This window comes from Homalodisca vitripennis, chromosome 8 (assembly GCF_021130785.1).
Source record: "Homalodisca vitripennis isolate AUS2020 chromosome 8, UT_GWSS_2.1, whole genome shotgun sequence".
NCBI lineage: Eukaryota > Metazoa > Arthropoda > Insecta > Hemiptera > Cicadellidae > Homalodisca > Homalodisca vitripennis.
Genome location: NC_060214.1, coordinates 87,037,562 through 87,062,961, shown reverse-complemented (window position 1 = coordinate 87,062,961; position 25,400 = coordinate 87,037,562).

The window sequence follows — 25,400 nt, the reverse complement described above, 5'->3', positions numbered from 1 at the left end:
TCAACAGACAAAATGAACACAAATCTGTAATACCTATCATGAATTATGTTTATTATTGAAATATTTATTACAAGTTATGTTTCATTGATTTTTTATAACATCTATTAGTTAAACATCACAGTAAATTTTGTAGTGTTTCAATAAATATATATTCATGAACTAAACGTAAGAAAACTTTCTTTTAAAGTATCTAAACATTTACATAAATTTACATGATTAAAACAATGAGTGACTTTTCCAAATTTAGAACATTTACATATATACTATATTAAATAAGAAAATATGATATCAATATCAAAACTATTAATTTGATTTCTACACATGTAAATCTTTTCTTTTAGTCACTTTCGGTACAGTTACCTTGGAATTTTAAATGAAACATATTAAAATGATGAATTAAACCCTGATATATAATATTACGTTCCTAAAAATTAAATACAAGATTTTCTTAATTCACATTTTGTTTGCACTTGACAATATTTCACCTAACAGATATTTTCGGCACACAAACACTCGCACTCACAAAACGTCGCCTTCCGAATCGACTCCCAGACTTCCTCTATCTCCCACGTTGTTCCTGATTTTTATGTTGCCCCCCGCAAGCTCTCCTGACCACGCCTCTGCCAAATCTCTCCATCGTAATTGGTGAGTACCAATATTTTGATATCAGTATGGCTGCTTCTTATACAGTCACATGATTTTTAGAAATAAGCATTTCCGCTGCTTAAACAAGCATTTCCTGTTTGTTTATCATCGGTGTCTGGGCGGATATGCGTATCCATTTACATTCGGATGATGTTTTTTTGAAATTGTAATACAAGACTTCCTTTCTAGCAATTATCTGTACATTGATTCTATGAATTTTGATATACTAATAATTATGTATGTCTTACACACGTAAAAGGCTTTTTATGTAATATTTTCCACTTTAAAATAAAGTACTTAACATTAAATCATAAACCAAGATAAAATCGTTTAGATAAGAAAGTAAAGAGCATGTTTACTTAACTTTTTTTTCTTTCTTAGTTTTTTATGGAATATTTCTAGTAGCACGTTTAAATGGTCGTGCCTTATATCGTTTTTACAAAAGCTTTTACTTAATTTTATTACTAACATTTCTTGATAATCGCCGTTTATTCTTTTATATATATATATATATATATATATATATATATATATATATATATATATATATATATATATATATTACTTTTGTAAATTTTTTTTGCTGTGTTGTTATTTTTTATTGTACCTTTTTGAAAACGGCAAGGCCGAAATATTAAAGGAACTTACACCCGAAGTGAATATATATATATATATATATATATATATAATATATATATATATATACCATGTGTAATGGTAGCACATTCACCCGGCAAGTGAGAGATCCGGGTTCGACTCCCGGCGGAGCAAGTACTTTTTGCGATTCAATGTTTATTAAAATTAAATAAGGCTATTGCCATTTATAGAATTTAACGTATATATATATATATACATTATACATACTATATATATACTACATTATATATAATTTATGTATATATATATATGCATAATATAATGAAAGTATATTATATATAAATTATTTAATATAGGAATATTTTTAGCATAAAAACACAAACATTATGTCAGGTATAACCATTATCAATTTTAAACATTCCCAATTTGTGAAGAATACACGTTTTTACATATAACGTAGCTATGATAGGAAGGGTTGATTAAATTTAATTTTAGGTTTAGCTCGAGTTCACCTTCCTTTTATTGCAGTGTCTGGTATCTGACACTCTCTCAGAATTAACTCCTAGAATCTCGAGTCTGTTCGTATGAAGAGATCCTAAGAAAATCGACGACGAAGAAGCTCAAAACGAAACATTTACATCGTTTCGACATCAAATACACCTATAAATAGGTGAAGTTGAGTCTCATTGTCCATCGGGTACACAATTCAGGTACACACAAATCAGGTACACAGGACGCTGCAATAAAAGGAAGGTGAACTGGAGCTAAACTCAAATTTTAACAAATCTGTATAAATTATTATATAAATTAACGTTTCACATAATTCAAGAAGTAAAAATACTTTCATCAGCATAGAATTATTAAATCCAGTAAATGATATTTAGAACTTTGAAATCCTATTTGAACAAGGATAAATTCAAGTTTTGAAATGCTTACACTATGACACTGATCCTCTGAAGCGGAGACCGACTCCTTATGAGAAAACAAGGCTATATGAAGTCAAAATATTTGAACTAAACAACTGGGTCCTTTTCATTTTTGTCAGTATTATTAAATCAGATTATATTGTTGATGAAAATTATAAAAAATTAGTTGATTTTGTATATATTAGGTGTAGGTACAGCAGTTTTAAATATTAATATGTAATATTACTTTATACTTAAAATTTCAGTAGGTTTATGATAAACATTTGTTTTCACACTTACTCCATTCTCAAGTTGAGGATAATGTTACTTCGCAAAGAAAAATGTATTATGCTGCAACAAAAAGCTGTCTTTCTACATTCAGTACCAAGTCTCATGCATAACGGAAGTGTTAAACGTTTTGGCAATACCAGTAGCTGGTTTTACCATGTTATCTCTTATTAGTTACGAGTTAGTATTTGACAAATTCCAGTTACTGTTTCAAAGTTTACTAAATGTTCCAACATTTCCTAAGGGGCTTCGGTCAGAACTACCTAAACCAATATTAAATGCTACGTTAATTATCTGTGTTCATTTTTGTTGATTCTTGTAATAACTTGCTTCATAATTTCGTGTGGTAAGGTCTCTAAATAATTAGTGATTGAATGTTTATAATACCTTACAACAGTTTCAAATGTAACTTAAACTGTGGGGCCTTATAAAACAATTCTAACTGTAAATAGGTTCCAAATGTAAAAGTGTAGCATTAGAGACCATTAGCAGTTTTCGCCATTACTCTTAATTGTTTTAATACATTTAAAATAAGGTGTCACTTGCTAGGAGTTTCTATTTTAAAATGTTGCATTACTCCCGAATTAATCCATTTTGGGAGGAATAAAAAGTTTTCATTAATATAAAAACTTTTTAGTTGGTCAAATTAACATCCTCTAAAATAAATCACTCCATCTCTATTCATAAGAAAGTAATGGGGAGAGCTTTTAAAAAGCCTGGTATGAACTTAATTTTGGAGAATCTGCTTATAAAAGCAATATTTTGGACAATATAATAAACCTAATGGCGAAATAGATACCTTTTGACCTTAACAACACATAATTCTAACTAACATGAAATTCCACGCATTTGAGAACTGCGGAAGGTTCCTTGCATCTACTACACAAAATATCTGTATGTAATATCCTATCCGCTCTTGAGGTTTACGAATATAAAGAATTCTTATAATGTCACTGCAAGTGGAACTCTTATTCAGGTCGATCCATATCGTGGGTTTATCACTTATAATTATTATTCTCATTTAAAAAGAAATTTATATATTAGTCATAAGATAATCTATTTCATCTAGTAACTGCAATTTGCAATTTACTGATTGGAAGAGCGACAAATCCAATCTTACAATTACCCATCCTGAATAATATTACAAGCTTTTAACATAAACTAATTACATTGTTACATCCCCCAGTAGAAAAAGAGAACTTTTTCACCTAGTGAATATTATGATTAAATTACATAAAACGAAAATCCGTTGATATACATAGAAAATTACAGAATTCATACTGGTGTAAGTAGAAATGAAGTTTCTTACAAAGTTCAAAGTCTACCGACGATACGTTTCTGGAGTGTTTTGTATATAATTAGACTGCACGTCTTACGAAATTGTATTATTATACTCAGCTTGTTTACGAATTTATTTAACTATAGGATTTCTCGTTGCAATCATTATTACCCATAAGGGATGTAAAATGTTTACTAGTTCTTAGTAAAATCACAAAAATAACGTATTTAGTCATGTAAGTCAGTCGTTTCTATATAGAAATGAATCATCATGAAAAATAAATGTACTTATTCTAGAGTTACTTTGGTTTAGTAGTTACTTTTTTCTTGGCTTAGTAGTTACTTGTTGGAGGTTAGTTTTTTTCTTGAGATATCGTGTCGACAGACAACCAGAGAGAAAATATTTCTCCAACCCCTCGTGACAGGCTTTGCTTATGCTTGGCCATACCACTCAGAATTAATCAATTAAATGTTTTTTTCATATTTTTAACAAGATGTGATTTTCAGCTGAAAACAAGTAGGCTAATTGAAGTAATGGCTGATTGAATAAATGACTAATAAATTAATTAAACAACTATAACCACCAGTACAATTACAAATTTACTTTCAAAATATTTTAAAAAATATATAAAAAAAAAATATATATTAAAAATATGTAATGATACATTTTCGTTTTTTTAATTAATATTTCTTAATGTTATAATGACAAGATAAATTTTTGAACAGACAATAAATGTTTAAATTGCAAAAAGATTCTTCCAGTAAATTGAAATTCACAGTTATGTAATTAATTATATATTTAATTAATTAAGTAATTCAGTGAAGTAATGAATTGATGGATACCCTCTGTTTAGAGACCCAAGGAGACTTGAACTTTTACAATGTATCGTTGAATTTATTATTAACCTTTATGATAACTTACCAATGTATTGCCATAGCTTTCTTTGTGTTTAGTAGAAATAATTCAATATTGTAGGTTGCAATAAGTACGTTATTCAAAATTGTAATCTTTGTATTGTTTAAATTAGTGGTTCGTTGAGAGCCTATTGTAGAATTCCCGATTATTTTTTAACGTTTCGAATCACTGGAAAGCTATTGAAACTAATGCGATGATTAAGTTGAAAGTTAACAAGTAGCTTTTGACCACAATTAATACAATTATATATAACTAAGAGTCACATCACGTTTAACGTGATAATTTAGAAAAAAATATTTGAAGATTAAAATGCATTTTTTATTACAACATTAAGCATAAAAGAGTTTGGTTTGCAGGTAACAACACTGTAAGTTATCTTAATTTTTATATTTATGAGTGCTTCCCTTGATGCTTCAATTTCACATAACTGTAATTGAATTTAACTGGTTTATTAAAACTGTGGCATACGAATTACCAAATCTGATATCAATTACAAACAAATTCAAATCCTATATCAAATGGTTGTGAAGACAAAATTGCAAGTTTAGCCGAAACAGCTCCTTTGTGACACACACCTATCTAACAAAGCAACTTCTCCAAACGTAAGGAACACATGACTTTGTCCATACTTTTACTTTGTTGTACGTTAAACAGAGAATATTCTCTTGATAGATATGATAATATACTATCATATTAAACATATATGATAGTATATTTGTTGCATGTATATTTATTCACAAGAACAAATTAACATTTATACTTGTATTTAAGACACATATATGAATTAAATACTTATTTAACATACAAATGTTTGGTCCCGAAAACTATTAAATATTGATTAACTATTCTTGAAATTAAGTTTTATTTAACTAAAATTTAAAGTTTCCCATAGTTTGGCAGTGCGTTAGGTAAGGCTATACCTCAGGAGACTATTAAAATGTATCTGTTTGTTTGTCTCCAGGATATATCCAGGATGAGTTGAGCTACAGATTTTAACTTTGATCAAAACTTCCTATTTACAAGATTTAGTTTGGTGATGGTGGATATTAATTCATTTTATTTGCCCGATTATCAGAAAAACCAATCATCAGTTATAAAACATTGTAATTTGTATATGTAAGTAGGGTTTGTGCTGGTAACATTATAATAAGTAGTTATTACATTATGTTGTGGTTAATATTTGGAAAATAGATTTTCCACGTATTAAAAAAATAATATATTGTAAATACCCTGACAAATGGAATTAAACATTTATAATATAATATTCTTATTATAGCTAATATTTTCTTTCGATGCAAAAGGAAGTGTCTAAAAATTGGCTAACTTGTATTTAGTGCCTTCATTATTTGTAATTATGACTGCTAAAACAGGTTTATATTTATTTCAAAATTTAGTACGTTAAAATACGATTACAATATTTCTTTGATAACATTCTAAACTAAAGACGTAACCGAAATATATAACAACACTATCATAAAAGGTTGTAGTTATGCTATCGGAAATCTGAGTTACATTTCCACCCTGGTGGGTATTGCTGGAAGTAGAGGAAATACAACTTATTTCCCTTCGCAGGATGAATATCTAGGCACAGCACCATATTTTATTATTTTAAATAATAACCCAGCATACATATAAAGCCATTTATGTTTTTATGAGAAATTTATTATTCCAATTTTTAATTTTTAAGATGAAATTATGAAAATATTATATAATATACTGATTTACAATACATAATATTTTATAAACTTTTGGAATAGCTAACATTATCGATTCATAAAAGACCAACTTTCACTGTATAGTAACACATTCCAGGTTTGTTAAAAATCTGTAAAAATAGTTATATCCACAAATAAACCGATCGTCAGTCCCGATAGTTTTGCTACGGATAAAATTAAGAGATTATCAAAAGGATTTAAAATATGAATTGTTATAATATTATATCACATATATTAAACCTATCTCAGATTATATTTTTTCAGCTCGAAAGGACTAAAACTTCAAACACAGAAATATTATGTTATGTAGGCCTCTTTTAACCATGCAGCTTTGGATGTCTGTCTATACGTAGCTGTATGATATAACATCATTTTATATTCAAAAATATTACACAGTAAAGTATCATTATATTCGTTTCCGATAGGTGTTAACAGGGAGGTCTTTAGGATTACCTAAATATTTCTCAAATCCACAATATGTTATCATGGATATTAAGAAATCTTATACTGCCCTTTTATAATTATGCATGCATTTTTAACTATCAGAAATTTCGAGACAATATTCAGTTTAATATAATTCATAACAATATACATTATTATGATCAAGTTAACTGTTATTTGATCTGTTGTTATAATGTCGCACAATATTAATTACTAAGCATAAAAATACGAGGGTTAATTTTGCTTTGGTAGTAATTAAAATTTATGTCATGAATTTCCCTGGTCTTTGTTATTTAATACATTAAAAGTGAAAATGTAAGTTTTCCTAAATATATTTGTTTATTTATTCATAATACTTTTAAATATATCGTTTGACTCATTAACTTTTTCATTACTTAGAGAAATCGTTTGTGTAAACTCACTTTTCTGTAATTATTTATTTGTATTCACGATATACTTTTCAGACCGCAAGTCTTTCTCCATTATTTAGAAGAAATCAATATTGGTATAAAAAACAATGATATATTATGTAAAGACTATAATTATGTACGTTTTACGTTAGTGTTAATTGTTTCATAATATTTGAGAATATAAGTATTAGTTTTGATATTAAAATATATAACACAGGAATGATGGATCATTTTTACTTACTTCTGAGGAGATCTACCATTAGTATCATTGACTGGTCCATTACGATATTATTGACACACGACTGATGGGTACTTTGATGCTTTCATAACGCAAAACAAGTCCATTAGGTTTATTGACGAGGCAAGCTATGTAGCTCAGCGGCCTTTCAAATAATAAGTAATTCACAAAATAAAGTTTTAATAATATTTATTTTACCATTACAATATTTCTTTACATTTTTGAGGTAATTATGAGGTAAATGTAAACTTATATTACAGTTAAAAATCGTTGATAAGGGTTTAATTTATATTACGATTCTACAGTTGATTATGATACTATCCTTTTTATAATTAAGGATATCGTCTGCCTAAACGATTGGCGGTCGGTTTGGGCAGACAGCCGTTCTACTACCACCCATATTTTAGTAATAATTTGAACAGTTTAAGACTCTACAGTGATATTTTTAGTGATATAATTTAAATATAAGTTATTTCTTTTATAATGGGGTCTAAGGCACCGGAAAATTGTGGTATTTGTGAGGAAAAACTTCCAAAAACTGGTGACTATGCTTTGTGCTCGAGCTGTGGCAATGGCCTTCATCTCGACACTTGTAGTATAAAGAAGAAAAACCTGGAAACAATATGTCTGTGGCACACGCAGGCTACGTGGGTTTGTGCTAATTTGCAGGAAGCAGAAGAAAGGTTTCAACATCTCAGTTAGATGATGAAGAGAATATCCTAACCTCCAACTCCGACAACACTTTTGAGGTTAGTAGCCCTAGGTGTACAGAGGGCAATACTAGCCAAAGTCAATTCTCTAGTGGACGTGAGGGCTAAGGTTGATAGCATTGAAGAGTCCCATGAAATTTATCAGCTGATAAATATGACTCCCTGCTGGCAGAAGTCATGGGTCTGCGTAAAGAAAATGGAGAGCTGAGGGCTAGGGTAGAGGTGCTGGGAGAAGAAAGAGAAATCAAGTAAAGAGGTGATTAGGCAGCAATCTCTCTAGTGACACTTAGCCGATCTAGACCAGTACGGAAGACGGTTAATAAATCTCGAGATTTCATGGGTTTGAAAGTAGTTGGCGATCCCAGGGAGGGAAAAATCTTTCAAACGTACTTGAGAAATTATCCAAGGACATCGGTATTGATTATAAGCCTGAAGACATCCATCAGGCCCACCGCCTTCAGCCGAGGAGAGATGGAAAGCCTCCCACAATCATCGTTCAGTACTACTCCAAGACATCAAGGGACCTCTGGCTGAAGAATGGAAGAAGGGCCAAGATAAGTGATGTGTACTTTAATGAGAACCTATGCCCGCAGTACAGACAATTACTTCGAGAGGCTAAACTTAGAGCTAAGACGCATAATTTTAGGTTTGTCTGGTTTAGTGGCGGGCGAATACTGGCAAAAAATAAAAGGGGAAAATGACAAAGATGTATTGGTTATCAAATCTTGGAATGACCTCAGCAAAATTGTGTAGGCCTAACATCAGTGTTGCTGGGCCTATAGTAGGCCTAATATCTGAAATTACACTTTTTTTGCCGGTAATGGTACAGTACGTCTTAATTTATTGTTTTATGTTCCTTTTTCTTCTCATTAAATATTAGTTTTTTTGCAGGTATTAATTGCTTTAATTGTTTGTGTTTCTGTGTTCATGGTTTGAATTTGTTATTGTTTGTTGTTGGGTATTGTTTGGCTGATCAGAGTCATGGGGATAATCCTACATATGGTATATATAGCCTTTGTTATGTTTTGGTTGAGATTTTTCATTGTCTGTTACAGTTAGGGTGTTATAATTTTGGGTCTTGTTGTTTATTGTTGTGTAGGCTACTGTGTTATATATTTATTCTGTTATTTTTATTGTTGTTTTGCTCAAATCTTTCATGGATGTGGATTTAACTGATGAACGTTTACTATTCAATAGTTTATAACAATTTTGATTGAGTGGTATACCACAGTAAATAGGAAAGTTCACAGTCTTGACATAGTCTACCTAAACATTAGGTCATTAATAAAGCACTGGGATACTTTAAATTTTGCATTTGGTGACAGGTAAAATAAAGTTTGACGTGCTAGTATTGGCAGAGGTTTCTTGCGACGAACACGAGCTAGCCCTATTCAATATCCCAGGTTATACTAGAGTAAGTAAATTAAGAGAGAACAAGGGGGGAGGGGGACTGGCAATGTTTATTAATGCAAAACACTCTTAAACTTTTTCACTCATTACACTGGATAACATTAGCACTTATGAAACATATCACAGTCGATTTGGAGCTGATAGGGTCGAGAGATAACTACAAAGTAGCACTACACGCAGTTTATAGACCACCCACATCATCTAGCGGTTTTTCCCTCCAGCTGGCCACACAAGAGTTTAATATGGCCCTGACTGCTATTAAAATTCATAAAAATATGATTCTGATAGGAGATGTAAAATGTTAATACTACAATGACTAGCAATGATTTAAATACCTTAGAATATGAAGCGGTACTAGCAGACCTAGGCCTAGACAGAGGCATATGGGACTATACAAGGGAAGAAATAAGGGTAGGAAGTTTAGTCAGATCATGCATCGATCATATTTATTACTCGCTGGAAAGACCTGTGGAAAGAATATATACGGGCGTAGTAAAAGTAAAGATCTCTGATCATTACCCGGTAGTGGCCAGGATAGAACTATCTGGAGGAAGAGAGGGAGACACAGAGAATGGAAAACTTATAAGGCTAAATGATAGACAAGTAAGGATAAGGCTGGAGGAGGAACAATGGACAGTGGACGGGTATAATACTGTGAATGAAGGATTTGATAAAACTTATTAAGAAATTTGCAAAGATTTATGAGGAAAGCACGATTACAATAGACAGGAAAAGTGGGAGAGACAGAGAACGGAGTCAAGCTCGTAGTAAATGGCCTATTAAACATTGGATGAATCAAGAACTCCTAAATTTACTAAAGGAAAGAGATCGAATATTTAGATTATGGAAAGGGGACCCCTCAAACCATAGACATAGAGATTTATATAAACGATTAAGAAATAGATTGAACAATATGATTAAAAAAGAAAAAAATGCCTACTATAAAAATATATTTGAAAGAAACAAAAATAACACAAGGAAAGTATGGGAAAACATTAACCTTTTACTCGGCAGAAACAAAAAAGGGAATGTAGATAAAGCTATTGAAATAGGTATGTGTAAAACTTTGAGTATAATTGAGATTGTAAATGGTTTTGCTCAATACTATGTTGAAGGAGTGGATAATCTAAAGCATTTCTGTGGGTATGTAGATGTAGAAAATATTTCCACTAGAAATGAGACCAACGAAGAGCTAAGACATAATTTTTATATACCAAAAGCGACACCCTGAAAAGATCATGGCTTTAATTAAAAAAATATGAACCCTGACAAATCCCCAGGTATAGACAACATACGAATGAAAAGATTTGAAAAATAGTAATGGGGAAAATAGCTGAACCCTTAGCAACGCTTATTAACACTTCAATTTCTCAAGGTGATTTTCCAAACTGCCTAAAAAAATCTGTAATTCCGACCGATCTATAAGAATAAATCCAAGAATGAGTTTAGAAATTATAGACCTATCGCTATACTGCCCTCTATAGAGAAGATACTGGAGAAATATGTCCTAAATAGCTTGAATAAATATCTATCAGAGAATAATATACTAAATGATAGGCAATTTGGTTTCCGGAAAAAGCGCAGTACTGTTCAAGCATTGGAGGAGTTTGTAAACGTGTTGAATTATGGAATGGATAACAGACTTCATTAGCTTATGCTTATTTATAGATTTTTCTAAGGCCTTCGAAACTATAGAATGCAGTCATATCGTAGCTTCTCTGTACAAAATAGGAGTAAGGGGTCCCTACCTCAGATGGTTCACAAGCTATCTTAAGGACAAGAAGCTTTGTCGTTAAAGCAGTAGGCGTGCTGAGTGAAGAGAAGAATACAAAATATGGGGTGCCTCAGGGAAGCCAGATCGGACCAGCTCTGTTTAATATTTATCTAAAACGAAATATTGAATAAAATTACAATGTTGTGTGAGATTTTTGCATACGCAGATGATGTGGTATTGGTGACACAGCATAAAAACTTACAGAGAGTACAAGATATTTTACAGGAGGAATTTAAGAAGTTCACTAAGTGGAGTCATGACAAAGGACTTATTATTAACAAAGAAAAGACTAGCATCATGCATATATGTCCTAAGAACATGAAAATTAATATTGATATAAGTATTAAATATCATAGCTGTAAGTGCCTGCATGAGCAGAGCTTGTGTGAATGTGAGAATATAGCCATGGTTCAGAGTACATCATATCTAGGTCTGATTGTAGATAATAAATTAACGTGGAGTGATCATGTGAGTAGATTGCACAGAAAGCTATGTCCCGGCACTGCCATGATGCATAAACTTAGAAATAAAACTTAGTGAGAATGCAAAACTATCAGTATACAAAAGCATTGATTGAGTCACATATAAGATATGGTGTATCTGTGTGGGGAACAGCAGCAGTAAGCCATTTAAATATAATAGCTGGTCTTCAAAAAAAATGTTTAAGGGCACTGTTTGGTAACGGCTTTCATCAAAACTTAGGTATAAGAGAATATATGTACAGTTATGCAGGACAACTAACGCCAAAGGGTTTGTACACGTTAAATATCATGACAAAATATTATGGCAATATGGAATTTAAAAAAAAAGTATAGAAGGAAATTTAACACAAAGGAATGTTATTAAAATATGTCACACCTATTCCCAACACCGTGTACGGGCGTAGATTGCCGAATTATATAGTCCCAAAGTTATTTAATGCATTGCCGGATGAAATTGAGAATATACCACACTTAAAGACTTACAAAAAATGTATTGAAACTATGGCTATTAAACTTAGAAATGTAATTAAACTGAGATTTACCCTGAGAAAGAAAAACCGCAATGGGCGTAATAGTGATGAAACAACCGACAACTTGCTTTGGATCACTGTGAAATACTGGTTCACTGACACACATTGGATATATACCATATCGCATATATACACAGTGGAACATCACTCTGGTGCACTGAATGACGTGACAAGTGACACAAACACTGAACACTGCGTTATCGTGGGCCTGCAGTTGAACGGATTGTTATATTAATTGTAACATTGTTATTTTCGCTGAATAATTTATTGTTACTCGTTATCTTATTTATAGATTATATTGTTGGGCTATTTGTGTGTTATATCATAATGTTAATCACTGTTATTTTAAAGCTTTTGAGGGCACAGTTTAAGAAGTAAATGAGTTATTCTGACATTGTTTACTTACTGTATAATGTTAAATATTTAATTGTAAATCGTTAATTAGTGGTTAACATTGTTATTTTCTCTGATAATTTATTGTTACTCGTTACCTATTTATAGATTATATTGCTGGCTATTTTGAATTATATCATAATGTTAATTACTGTTTATTTAAAGCTTTGAGGGCACAGTTTTAGAAGTAAATAAGTTATTCTGACATTGTTACTTTTCTGTATATGTTTAAATATTTATTGTAAATCGTTAATTAGTGGTTAACATTGTTATTTTCTCTGATAATTTATTGTTACTCGGTACCTATTTTATAGATTGTATTGTTGGCTATTTGAATTATATCATAATGTTAATTACTGTTATTTAAAGCTTTGAGGGCACAGTTTTTAGAAGTAAATAAGTTATTCTGACATTGTTACTTTCTGTATATGTTAAATATTTATTGTAAAGTCGTTTAATTAGTGGTTAACATTGTTATTTTTCTCTGATAATTTATTGTTACTCGTTACCTATTTATAGATTATATTGTTGGCTATTTGAATTATATCATAGTGTTAATCACTGATATTTAAAGCTTTGAGAGCACAGTTTTGGAAGTAAATAAGTTATTCTGACATTGTTATTTATATGTTAAATATTTTATTGTAAATCGTTAATTAGTGGTTAACATTGTTATTTTCTCGGATAATTTATTGTTACTCGTTATCTATTTATAGATGATATTGTTGGCTATTTGAATTATATCATAGTGTTAATCACTGATGTTTAAAGCTTTGAGAGCACAGTTTTGGAAGTAAATAAATTATTCTGACATTGTTATTTATATGTTAAATATTTATTGTAAATCGTTAATTGGTGGTTTATCTGTATTTTATGCTTGGTGTTAGATTTGTTGTACCGTTGATACTCTAGCTTTAAAAATAAATTGATTACATGTTAGTTTTTCATATTTTTATTAGTTTTTTAAGAATGTTATTTATGGTTTCTGTTTCTCTCTCCGTTGTTAGTGGCGATGAAATGGCTATAAACCTCACAGGGAGCACCACAGCACGGTGTTGCACACACACATATTTAACCTAATTGGACAATTTAAAACACACTACTATAACTAACGCACACAAACACCGACACCGTGAACACTACAAGGGGAGCACACACACAGTACCGCGCGCCGGAGTTCCCGTACCTCCTCAGTCATGTTAAAGCGAGTAGCGGATTGGAGTACCGCACTGTCCACTCTAGAAACATATTGGAATTTGACTGAGGGCAGGTTTTATTTGCTTATTTGTTTAGAGATACGGAGATTTGGGAATTCCGGTAGCCGGCGTTGTCAGATTTCCTGATGACAGGGTTGCCATTTCGTCGTTGCTGAGGGAAGAATTAATTAGGATTTTTAGGGACTCAAATATGCGTTTGATTTTAACTATTACTATTAAGTGTTATTTAAAAAAATTATACTGTTTCGATCAAATTTACCACACATACCAAGATATCTAAGCTAGTGCCTGCCCTAAACCGCCGAATTTGAGTTTATAGTTTAGTAAATTAAAAGAAAGTTATAAGTTGAATATTTGTATCAATGTGTTCTATTTACTTTTTCAAGTGGTCCTCACCGACAAGTTTTGTAGAACTTGGTGAGGCCAAGACTATGTAAAACAACTGTTTATAAATAAAATAAATAAATAAATAAAATAAATAATAGAAAGGTATGGGTGGGGGGGGGGGGGGGTGGGGGGGGGGGGGGGTGGGGGGGGGGGGGGGTGGGGGGGGGGGGGGGTGGGGGGGGGGGGGGGTGGGGGGGGGGGGGGGACTCAATAAAATAAATTTAACATTACAAAAATGTCCTTTAACGTTTGCCAATCTAAATTTTCAGACAGGTTTATGACTAAAATAGAGTTCTGCTATAGAGTACTTCGTTTAAATATGACAATTAAAATTTATGTTTCCTATTACAAGGCAATCCTTACGGCAAGGTGATTACAACTTAAATATTTATACCTTGTTAATTATTCTCAATCTTTCTATATCCAAGCAAAATTGTATAATAAATAAAATAATTTTAACGTTACATAATGTCCTTATAACGTGTGCAAAATTAAAAACTATTTTCATTCAGGTTTATTACCAAAATAGGACGCTTAGTAACTCCTACACTACCGTTATTTTTTTATTGTGTTAATTTGAAATATTATTGTACATTATATATAAATTAGTTTGTCAGATAAATATAGTTAGATTATACTTTATTTGTATGCTTAAGATCATTCAATATTAACTATTTTCAATTCAAACTGCGATCAAACTTCGGTCAAATATGCTAACTTTAGAGTCAACATAACTCAATTTGTAATAAAAACTGTGTGGAATGATCGTCCATGGTAATTATGAATAAATTTAATCTTTGTGGATAATTTTCTGAGCTTGAAAATCGATTCTGATTAAATTACAGTCGACAATATTCGAGCAGTCCTGATTGTTGAATCCAAGGTAATAATAGAATATTCCAAGACGAAATTGATTTTTATTCGGGAGCCAATGTTTTAATATTAATTGTCACTCATTCCATGTTTTTTTATGTATTATTTAAAATTTATTTATTTTAAAGTATATATTTAAATTTCATAATAATAAATACAAACAAATTAAATTAATTTAAAACTAAACCTCAGGCTCTCAGATCAAAAAAGAATTGTTGGTTAATTTAGTTTCTTTCTAAAAGGTTTCTTGTCACTGATGGAAAATGTATCAAAAGGAAAACTACACTACAATGATTTACTAGGATTACTCAGGTATTATTACTCCACTTTAGGTTATGCTTAATCTCCAGCATCTAGGGAACTATTTTGTTTTCCACTAGAATCCTTAGATTTCTTATCTATTATGTATGTTTATAAAGTGTACTTGATAAAGTTGTAATTAAAACTAAATATTGTTAACAGGAAAAAATTTTAGTTTTTTAAAATCTTCACTAAGAGTATATATATATATATATATATATATGATATATATATATATATATATATATATATATATATATATATATATAATTGACCCCATAATGGTATAAAATTCTGAACGGAACATTTATTATAAGCAATTACAAATTCATATGTACGGTGTAATAGTATTGTAATTAACAATACATTTGCACTAAGGTACTAGAATCTAGGTTTCAAAACTGAAATAGTTTAGGACAAGTACCTAATTATAACATGTTTTAAAATATCAGCACCGTGGTTAAAGTCTCAGATACATGACTAGCAACTGACTAGCCTATTCTCTTTAGGTCTATTAATACCTGTAGAAGGGGATGGATTCCAATCCTATAACGTAGTGTTCCATTTTTGTAACATTAATATGGCAAATTTCCAAAAAAAAACATGTTGCCCTATATGTACGAGTAAATGTTGTATTTTTTACCGTCTGAATTCTAAGTAATTTTTGCGGATACTTACGATGTAACAACCTTGATATTCGGGGAATACACTGTTCTAAAGTAGCTTCCAACTTTTTAAGAGTTGTCGACCCCGTACATTTACCTGCCTTTGAGAATGCTTGGTCTATGAAACCTTCCATCCTGCATGATGTTCCGGGCTATAGCTTTACAATTGTTTCTAACTCTGGCAGTTTTCCACTTCTGAAGCTTCCCCTTCTGAAGCTTCCCTCCTCTGGAACTTCCCGACTAGATACCTAAGCTATGAGAGCCCCTGCCCCTTTATTCCCTGGCTATGGTATGCGATGAATCAATAATCTCCACAATGAGAGACACGTTCCAACATAAACCAACGATTCCTATGCAGTTACGCGAATAATACTCTAATATATTCTTGTGTACGTAAATAAAAATGTGTTTATCCAATAATGAGAAAACAACGCAATTAGCGATACACAAGTAGCTTTTTGTAGGTTCAGTATAACGAGTATTAAATGGTATTAACAATATTTAAGCATTCCTTCTAAACATCAAAAGATAATTCTTTAATTAAGATTGTATAATTTCACGTTTTTTTACCACTTTTACATTAACGTTTGAGTTATATTCTATGCGAATATTTATATTATAATTTCCGGGAATGGAATTTCCAGGAGGACTTTTGCTCTTTTACTGATCCCTGATCCAAAACCACCGTAAAAATTTACAGATGTATTTATGTATATTTATTTATTTATAGACTTATGCAATATCAAGTGAGCTTGTAGGCGCAACACTTTCTGTAATTATACACATATCTAGACTAAACCTTATACAGAGGTAGTATACACTATAGTAGTATTATAGTAACTATGTGACATCATAGCTTGGATGAGTTCAATAATCTGTCTTAACCAATAAAAATTTCTTCCTACTGAGCTTGAACAATTTTTTTTTTATTTCTTACATAACATAAAACCATTGTTAGAAGAGGCAAATTTACGTTACATTTGTGAATGTCGTATAACCGGTTTTGTTTCAATCAGTAAACATATTATTAAAAAACACTTCTTTCAAATATAAAGATGCAAATTTTAAGTATTTCTCTTTATACTCCGCGAATTCAAGGCTAAAGTTTTCATTTAAGAATAAGTCAAATTTATATAATTTTAAAACAATATTAATGATGTATCAACGATCATAATATGTACAAATTTGAAACCTGCCAGCGTAAAGATATTGAAATTTTTACTTTTTCCAATGTATCCGCCAACACTTAAAATAACTCAACTTATATTTTACATACTGAAATATATAAATATACTGAATTATCAAAATATGATTCGCTTAAATGCTTAGGGTAAGTCGTTTTCCAAAATAGTTTAGCAAAATTACATAATGTGTTAGTTGAGTACAATATGAAGCCTAATACAAATATATACATTTCATTTTATTTTGATTTCATTATTAATATTCTTTTAAAAAGTTATTTTTTAATTTTATTGGTAATATAAAGATTTAAAATTCGACAACAAAGAATAACAATATTTTGTTCACCAAGTGACTTTAATTTTTTTTAATTGGCATATTCAGCTTTTTTTAAACTCCAATAATATTTCCTAGACGTAGATATAGTTGGTGTTTACTGGTTAAGCGTTGCTCAGGCATAACTAATAAAAAATATATTTATATCGACTTGGAGAGTTCATTACAATTTAATACATGAATTTTATTCTAGGGTTTGTTAACGATAACCCAAATCTATATAATGCGTAACAAATTTATCGATAGTAGCTACAAATCTCAATTTACATAGTTAATTGAAATTTTGGGCAATAGCAGCAATTTGATATAAAATTAATTTTTAAGTATTTTAGCCTACATGTAATTTCAGTGACCCATATACGTGAATTACAGACCAATGATATCAAGAACGGTCGTTTTAAGCTCTAAATTTAAATTACAGATCCACAGTTGTATAAGTATAGTCATTAAATAATTTATGGATGTTGAAATATTTAGCAAATTCGGTATAGCTAACATTTTGGGATAATTTAAGAACATCGTAAGAGACGCTATGGGATAACAAGAAAGCGAATTGTACTAACTCAGGTTGTCTAAAGGAAGCTGTTTGACCCTCTACGGCTTACCAGGATCAGCCTCCCCTCTTAACACGAACAGCGAGTTTTAACCCCTTTAAACTACTTAACCTTATCCCTCTGCTGTTGGATTTAATAAATTTAATAATAGCTACACAAGTCTGCAAACCTCATGTACGAATGCCATAATTATGATTATACTCAATTTGTTTAAAAATTTAATTGTCCTACAACTTTGATGTTTTCATCTTGATTACTTAAAATACCAATGTAAAAATGTTTACTGACACTCGGTGAAATCCCATAGAGTGACGTAGAGCTATTATCGATACAGATGTTATTCGTATATAAATAAAGCTGCATGTAAAATATAAATACAGGTCTCTTAGTTCTCGAGATATAATGCAGACGGATAAATATAAATTAAATATTTCCATATCGTTGAATAATAAATAAAGTAGTACTTAATAAAGTATACTGGATCTTTTACAACGTATTTTAAGTTTATATAAGCTAAGTATCGGTGCAATAAGAGCATTTTTATTGTGTCATGTCGCATAGTAATTTTCCGCCAAAGTCAGGGACTGTTTCAAAACTTCCTCCTGAACTGAACATATAACCTGAAAAACCACTCAGATTAATACTTAATTTCGAATCCAGTAGAATATATAATTGCATCGTGACGTCATGAATAATAAATAGATCTACTACCACAGTCACATTACTAGGTCTGATATTATTAATTCTTTATCTCGTTAATATATATTATATTTTTTCAACAACGTAGGTTTTTATCCATCCAGTCTGTGGTAGTAAAAGATTAATGCTACTACTTTTTTTAACAACAATTGAAATATTTTTAATATATGAATGAACTTGTGTTTCATCAACACACGTTATACACATGCAATATATCAATACAATTTTTGACTTTTAAAACACAGAGCAGTATTTTTATTCATGGAAATATCATGTAATAGTGTTTTACGTATATCATTTTTTACCTTAATAAAGACAATTTAAAAAGGTCAATACATAATTAACTATTCATACTATTCAAGTAAAGAATACTTTCAGTTTTCTAAAAACAAAAATTCAGGGAAAGTTTTTTTTCATATATAACAATTACTTGTTTAATTTTACTTATTACAAAAATTATAAAAACTATATGATGCTCTGACAATAATTAAAGAAATAATGCTTAAACTTGAGTTTTACAGGAGGTGCATAATACAGTTTTGATAATTTTTATTTGAGTTTGATTGATAATTTTATTTTAAGAATAGAGGTTTATTTTTATTTTATTTGAATTTAGTTTTTTTATTTAAGAGCCGATTTTATTTGTTATTTAAAAGAGAACATTTTATTTTAGATTCATTAAAATATTAATATTCTTACCAAAGGAATTCTTTTGAATAGGAAATTTTTTCCATATTTTATCGGCAATATAAATATTAAAAATATTGACATAAAAGTGTTTTAATATTGAGTTTACCAAGTGACATAAAACTACATTGACTTTAAACTCTGAGTTCGATTTTTAAAGACTCCAATAATATTTCATATGCGTAGATATAGTTGGTGTTCACTGATAAGCATTGCTCTGGGATAACTAAATAAAAACATATTTTTATATTGGATTGGAGAATTGAATACAATATTTTTCATATATTACCAATTACTTGTTTAATTTTACTCATACCGAAAATTATAAAACTATATGATGCTGTGATAATAATTAAATAAATATTGCTTTAACTGTCAGGGCAGATTTTTATTTCCAGGAAAATTATAATATGAATGTATATGAATGACATGCTGCATGTATATATTTTGTGGCTTTAAGTGAATGGACCTTTTTATATTTCATCTCGCTGAGTAAACCAATATTCAGGTAACAGATACAATGAAAACTGATTGAACTGTTGTTATCTTTCACTCAATATGAACCGACAAAAGAATAATGAAATGAGTATATAATTTATTAGTACGTAATGAATAGTAAGTAATGAAAACAGATATTGGTAACGGGCCTCCTATCATAAGATATCAAGTTATGTACAATTGCCTGAAATTAGGATCAAGTGGTGAAAGGTTAATGTCATTAATATAACTTTATTATTAAATTCAATAAACATTATCTATTTCATTTTTTTATTCAATGTTTATTACATAAAAAAATAACATTTGTATACCTAAGCTGTCATTATCAGTACCAAAAATTATATTTCCCTTAATAGCTAGCGTAATTTCAAGTGATTTCAATAAATAGAATTTAATTCCATCAATTCTTCAGATACCACTACATAAATACTAAGTTCAACAAAATAGTTTATATGTTTCAATAAAAAAAATTAATAAAACAGTAAAAACTTAGCTATTTATAAATAAACATTTTTTAAACAAACCGCATATATTCCTGATTAGTTATGCAACATCTGCTAATCACATGAATCTATTACTGTATAATATAAACCTAACTGCCTTGTATGCTATGCTATGTAAAGAATATTACATAAAGAATGGCAGTAACACAACGGTATTTGTTGTTAAATTTTAAGTATACATATTGTAAATTAACGCCTAAATTTGAAATATTACCAGAAAATAAAATTTATAAATAAATTTACATTATGTTGTTATGTACGTTCAAATTTTCAGCAATAAATATATTATACACTATATATCCTGAATTCAGCCCAAAGCCAAAATTTTAATGACTTGAGTCGAATTAATGAACGAATCATACATGGCTAAATTATGATTAAGGTTTATAGTGATTAAATGAAAATTCTGCTGGGTTGCAAACAAAAATACTAATATTTTTTAGTCTTTACATTTTTTAAAGCTTAATTTATAAATTCTCACAGTTTTCATAAAATTTGTTAAAGAATAATTTAAATTTTGTATTTCATTGAAGTCAGATTTGACCTTATTTATTTGGAAATGGAGCAAAATGTAATGTCTTTGTTTATTAACTGTATGTGTTAGTAATTCTTTTAATTTAAAGAAACAAATATATCCTCTGGATATTCTTTGTTTGAAATTTGTTCTTGACGACGGCAGGATTTTGAGGGAAACAGGATTTTTCCGGCCATTTGCCAAAGTTCAGTGATACAAAAAATCAGTAACATTACGTTTTGAGACCTGTAACCTGATCTCCTCTTCAGGTAAATAACTAACCAAACACATAATTGCAAATTGGGTTAAAATTTTAAAAAAATCATACCAGAGCGTTGTAACACGCGTAAATCAGGAATCACAACCATGTTGTTTGTCAACTTCACTAACTCTTAAACATGCACTTAATAAAAAAAATAGGCCTGCATTCGTCGATCAACCACCGACTGAGGTGGAATCGTGTCGGCTGTTGCACAGTTAACTGAGGAACAGGGTGACCGGTTTTCATTGTGAGGCCAGTCTTTTACTCAGGAAAAATTCTTCCTACAAAGCTCAATTTTAACAAGAGAGGAGAAAAATGTCATGTTGATTCTTGGGAAAGACGACACGGTCAAAATCCTACCAGCCGAAAAAGGCAACGCTACTGTTGTACTTGACTCAGTAGTGTATAAAAAAAATATTGCGGAAACTTTAAATACTGGCAAATATACAGTTTTAAATTAAGTCCCGACTGATTCATTTGAACGCAAAGTAGCAAACACCTTTAGAAAAACAAAGGCATATTTTTCAGATAAATCTAGATCTCAATTAACTCCTCACCATTTCAAAAATCCTCTATATGTATGGCCTTCGCAAAATCCACAAACCTAGCATCCCTCTCTGGATACGTCCACCAATTGCAGAATTAACTACCGGATCAACAGGGAACGTAACACTTTTCAGGCAAAGTGAAAACTGTGCTTTGATAGAAGACAAGACACAAAAATGCGACATGTTTTCCAAAAATGCAATCAAAAATACTTTCGTTATTTTATTCAATCAACTGTATAAAAATAGATTAGTGGAGAAGGCCAACCATAGTGAAGAAGCGGCTGGTTGCTGGAAAAAGAATTGTACTATCTGTTTTTACAAATGTTCTCACCATCTCTAGGATTATTTAAACAAGTATTACATCATAAGTAACGTATTGCAATATAAGGGAATATAAAGTTGCAGTTTTGTGATTGACGGATCGGAATCACATAACGGTATTTAAACAACAATGTAAGATAATAATTACAAACTTTATTGTAGTGTGTACCTGTGTTAGTACATTAATTAAACAATTCTTCTATAAAAACCAAGTAATATGTGTATAATATAAGTCAATATGTAATAATAAGTATTTATTATAAGAGCAATCAAATATATGTTACATTGAAATGCATGAATGTACTATAAAGTACTTGATATCTGAACCATTTTATTAAATATCTAAGGACTGAATAGTTGTCATTCAATTCTATCAAAACTTAGATTACACAACCAAGTTTGCTGATTAACCGGAGTCTGGATAACTCAATTGTAATCACAACTGGAGTGTTCGGTTCATTATGGTAATTGCATTAATCAAACTCTGCTGGTAGTTTACCTGAAGTGGAAATCGAGTCAATTGATTCCCGGTTTACAATAACCAAGGGATATTAAACATCGGTCGCTCTTAATACAGTGCTTTTAGTGGTAAAAAAACTTATCTTTTAGTGGAAGCTTATAATATAGTGGACTGTAGTGTATCGCTGACTACTTATGTTAAACTTTTTAATTCTACAAGAATCTGCAAATAATTAATATAAACTAAATTAAACTGCAACTGGAATGAAGGTGTGGTTTTTATTATTATAGTTCATTCTAATTTATTTAACACTAGCATATACCCGCACACAATTATTTTTTTCATAGAAAATCTATTAGCATGTTCTTTTTATATGGCAATCCAAAAGGTCCTGAGATATGTGGTAGTAACTGAAAGATATTCCAATTTCTTGATCGATTTTAGATTGAACCTTAAAGATGTGCTCTGAAGTCAGAGAATGAAACTGTTTCTTTTAAGTAAATCTGGAATTTCTCAAATTCCTCTCATAGGAGCTCTCCCTCCGTGAGCTCTTCATGGATGGCATGTTCTACTCAGTAGATGAATTTCTTCGATAATGCTTTTTACATTATTAACAATATCAATAATAATAATTATGAACAACTTTGCAACTTTTAGTTAAACGATATTTTAGTTAGACTTATAATGGTAACCTATAGTAAAATATTGATAAAATAACCGTAAATGTTACAAAAAATTATAACGATCGCAAATGACCGAAATCCTGTCATCTTTCAAACCATTCATCGTTAATAATAACCTTTAGACAAAACACTTAAATTTTAATTAAAAATAAGAAAATCCATTTTTTAAATCATTCATCTAGCCTATATGAATGACGTAAAAGATCAGAGGCTATCCTCGCATCTTTTTAACGTTATTGTTTGTTTTTGGTACATCGTAATTAAACCTTCCCTGCAGGGTTTTCCACAAAACCTCGGTTTATGATTGAGTGCTAAGTTAGAAAAACTTTTGTTTTTAAGCAGAGCACGCATAAAAAATTAGTCAAACAATATATTTTGGTGAAACACTTCTAATAGAAGGCAAAAATTAAACTCTACAAAAAAGTACAGAATAATTTAATATGAATGAATGAATATAGTATCGACCTTGAAGATAAAATCAGTCTGTATTTATTTAAATAATCTAGGATTATTTTTATTATTAAAATAGTTTCATAAATCTTAATGAATGCATTTACATTCATTACGGCAATAATTATTTCTAATAGGCATATTCCAACCGTATTTTATTGAGGTGTGCATGAAAAAATAAAATATTGACTGAAAACTACTCACTCCGTTGCATTGGAAGGGAAGTATGCGTGTTTATTTATGTGTATATAACAATTTTTACTTTTGACCAGGTTGCGAAAGAGAGGGTGTATGACCCTACTTCTCCTTTAAAAAAACTGTTTTCTGTTTCAATTTAAATTACCTAGTATGAAAAATAAATATCTTATCTTTAAAACAACCATAAAACACATTTCTCACATAAAAAAAATACAGGAGCGTTTACAGAAAATTCAAAACTGTTAGACTGATAAATTAGTATAGTTATATTGTAAACCAATTATTTTACAAATATATCAATATTATAAATAATATTATTATTATTAATATACTATTATTATTTATTATAATTATATATAATTTATATTTTTATATTTCAATATCACCGGTAATAATTAGCACTAAAGTTCAAGTTGTAGCGAATCAAAACGAAAATGTTACAGAAGATAATCCTAAAGTTCCATATGCTACTTATTCAATTATGTCACATAATTTAATTTAAAATACGGGTTTAAAAATTGAGTGAATACCATCCATCATCCTATAAGGTCAACGGATATTCTTTCTTTACATAAATATAATTGGTATCAACCATTACATTCGCATTTAATCTTTATTAATTCCATACTTTGCTAATAAAGAATTATTTGGAACCCAAAAAAGGACAGGAAATTGTTCCTTGTCACATCAGTATTCCTGCTAGAGGATCTTTACCTAGGGTTCCGACGTCAACTGTTCTCTCATTTAATTAAGGTCAGTCATAATTAATAACTGAAGACTTTATCTTGTCACTTTAATTTTTATCAATAATTTAAAGACAAAATTAACCTTCCCCGACCATTTAAGTCCTCTTCATTGGTATAAATTCCCGTATGTAAAAAATGTTCCTTTAAATTGTCCACAAGTTATTTTAACATAAAGATAAAATGCAGAGCTGCATTTACACTTTGAATAATACAAATTATTTAATTTTTTTAAGGAATATTTAAAGCCTAAAATAAATTCTTGGAGAAATGTCTAAATATAATCCACAATTTCTAATAGCCTCCATTGGGTGCTTTAAATCCATTATAGTGTACAATTAAAACTATTTTTAACAATTATTCCTACCATTAAGTTAACATTAGTTTAAGTACCATACATATGTTATTGTATGTCCAACTAGCAGTTAGCTACAGGGGCTTTGCATTCGATTTCTATCTTTAAAGATAATTCCTTGGGATCCTGCAATGGGAAATTGAAAAATGCTTTTATCGTACCAATGAAACACACAAATGTCTCTGCAACTTCTCGTAAAATTTGAATTGATAGCTATAAACATACGTTAAAAATTT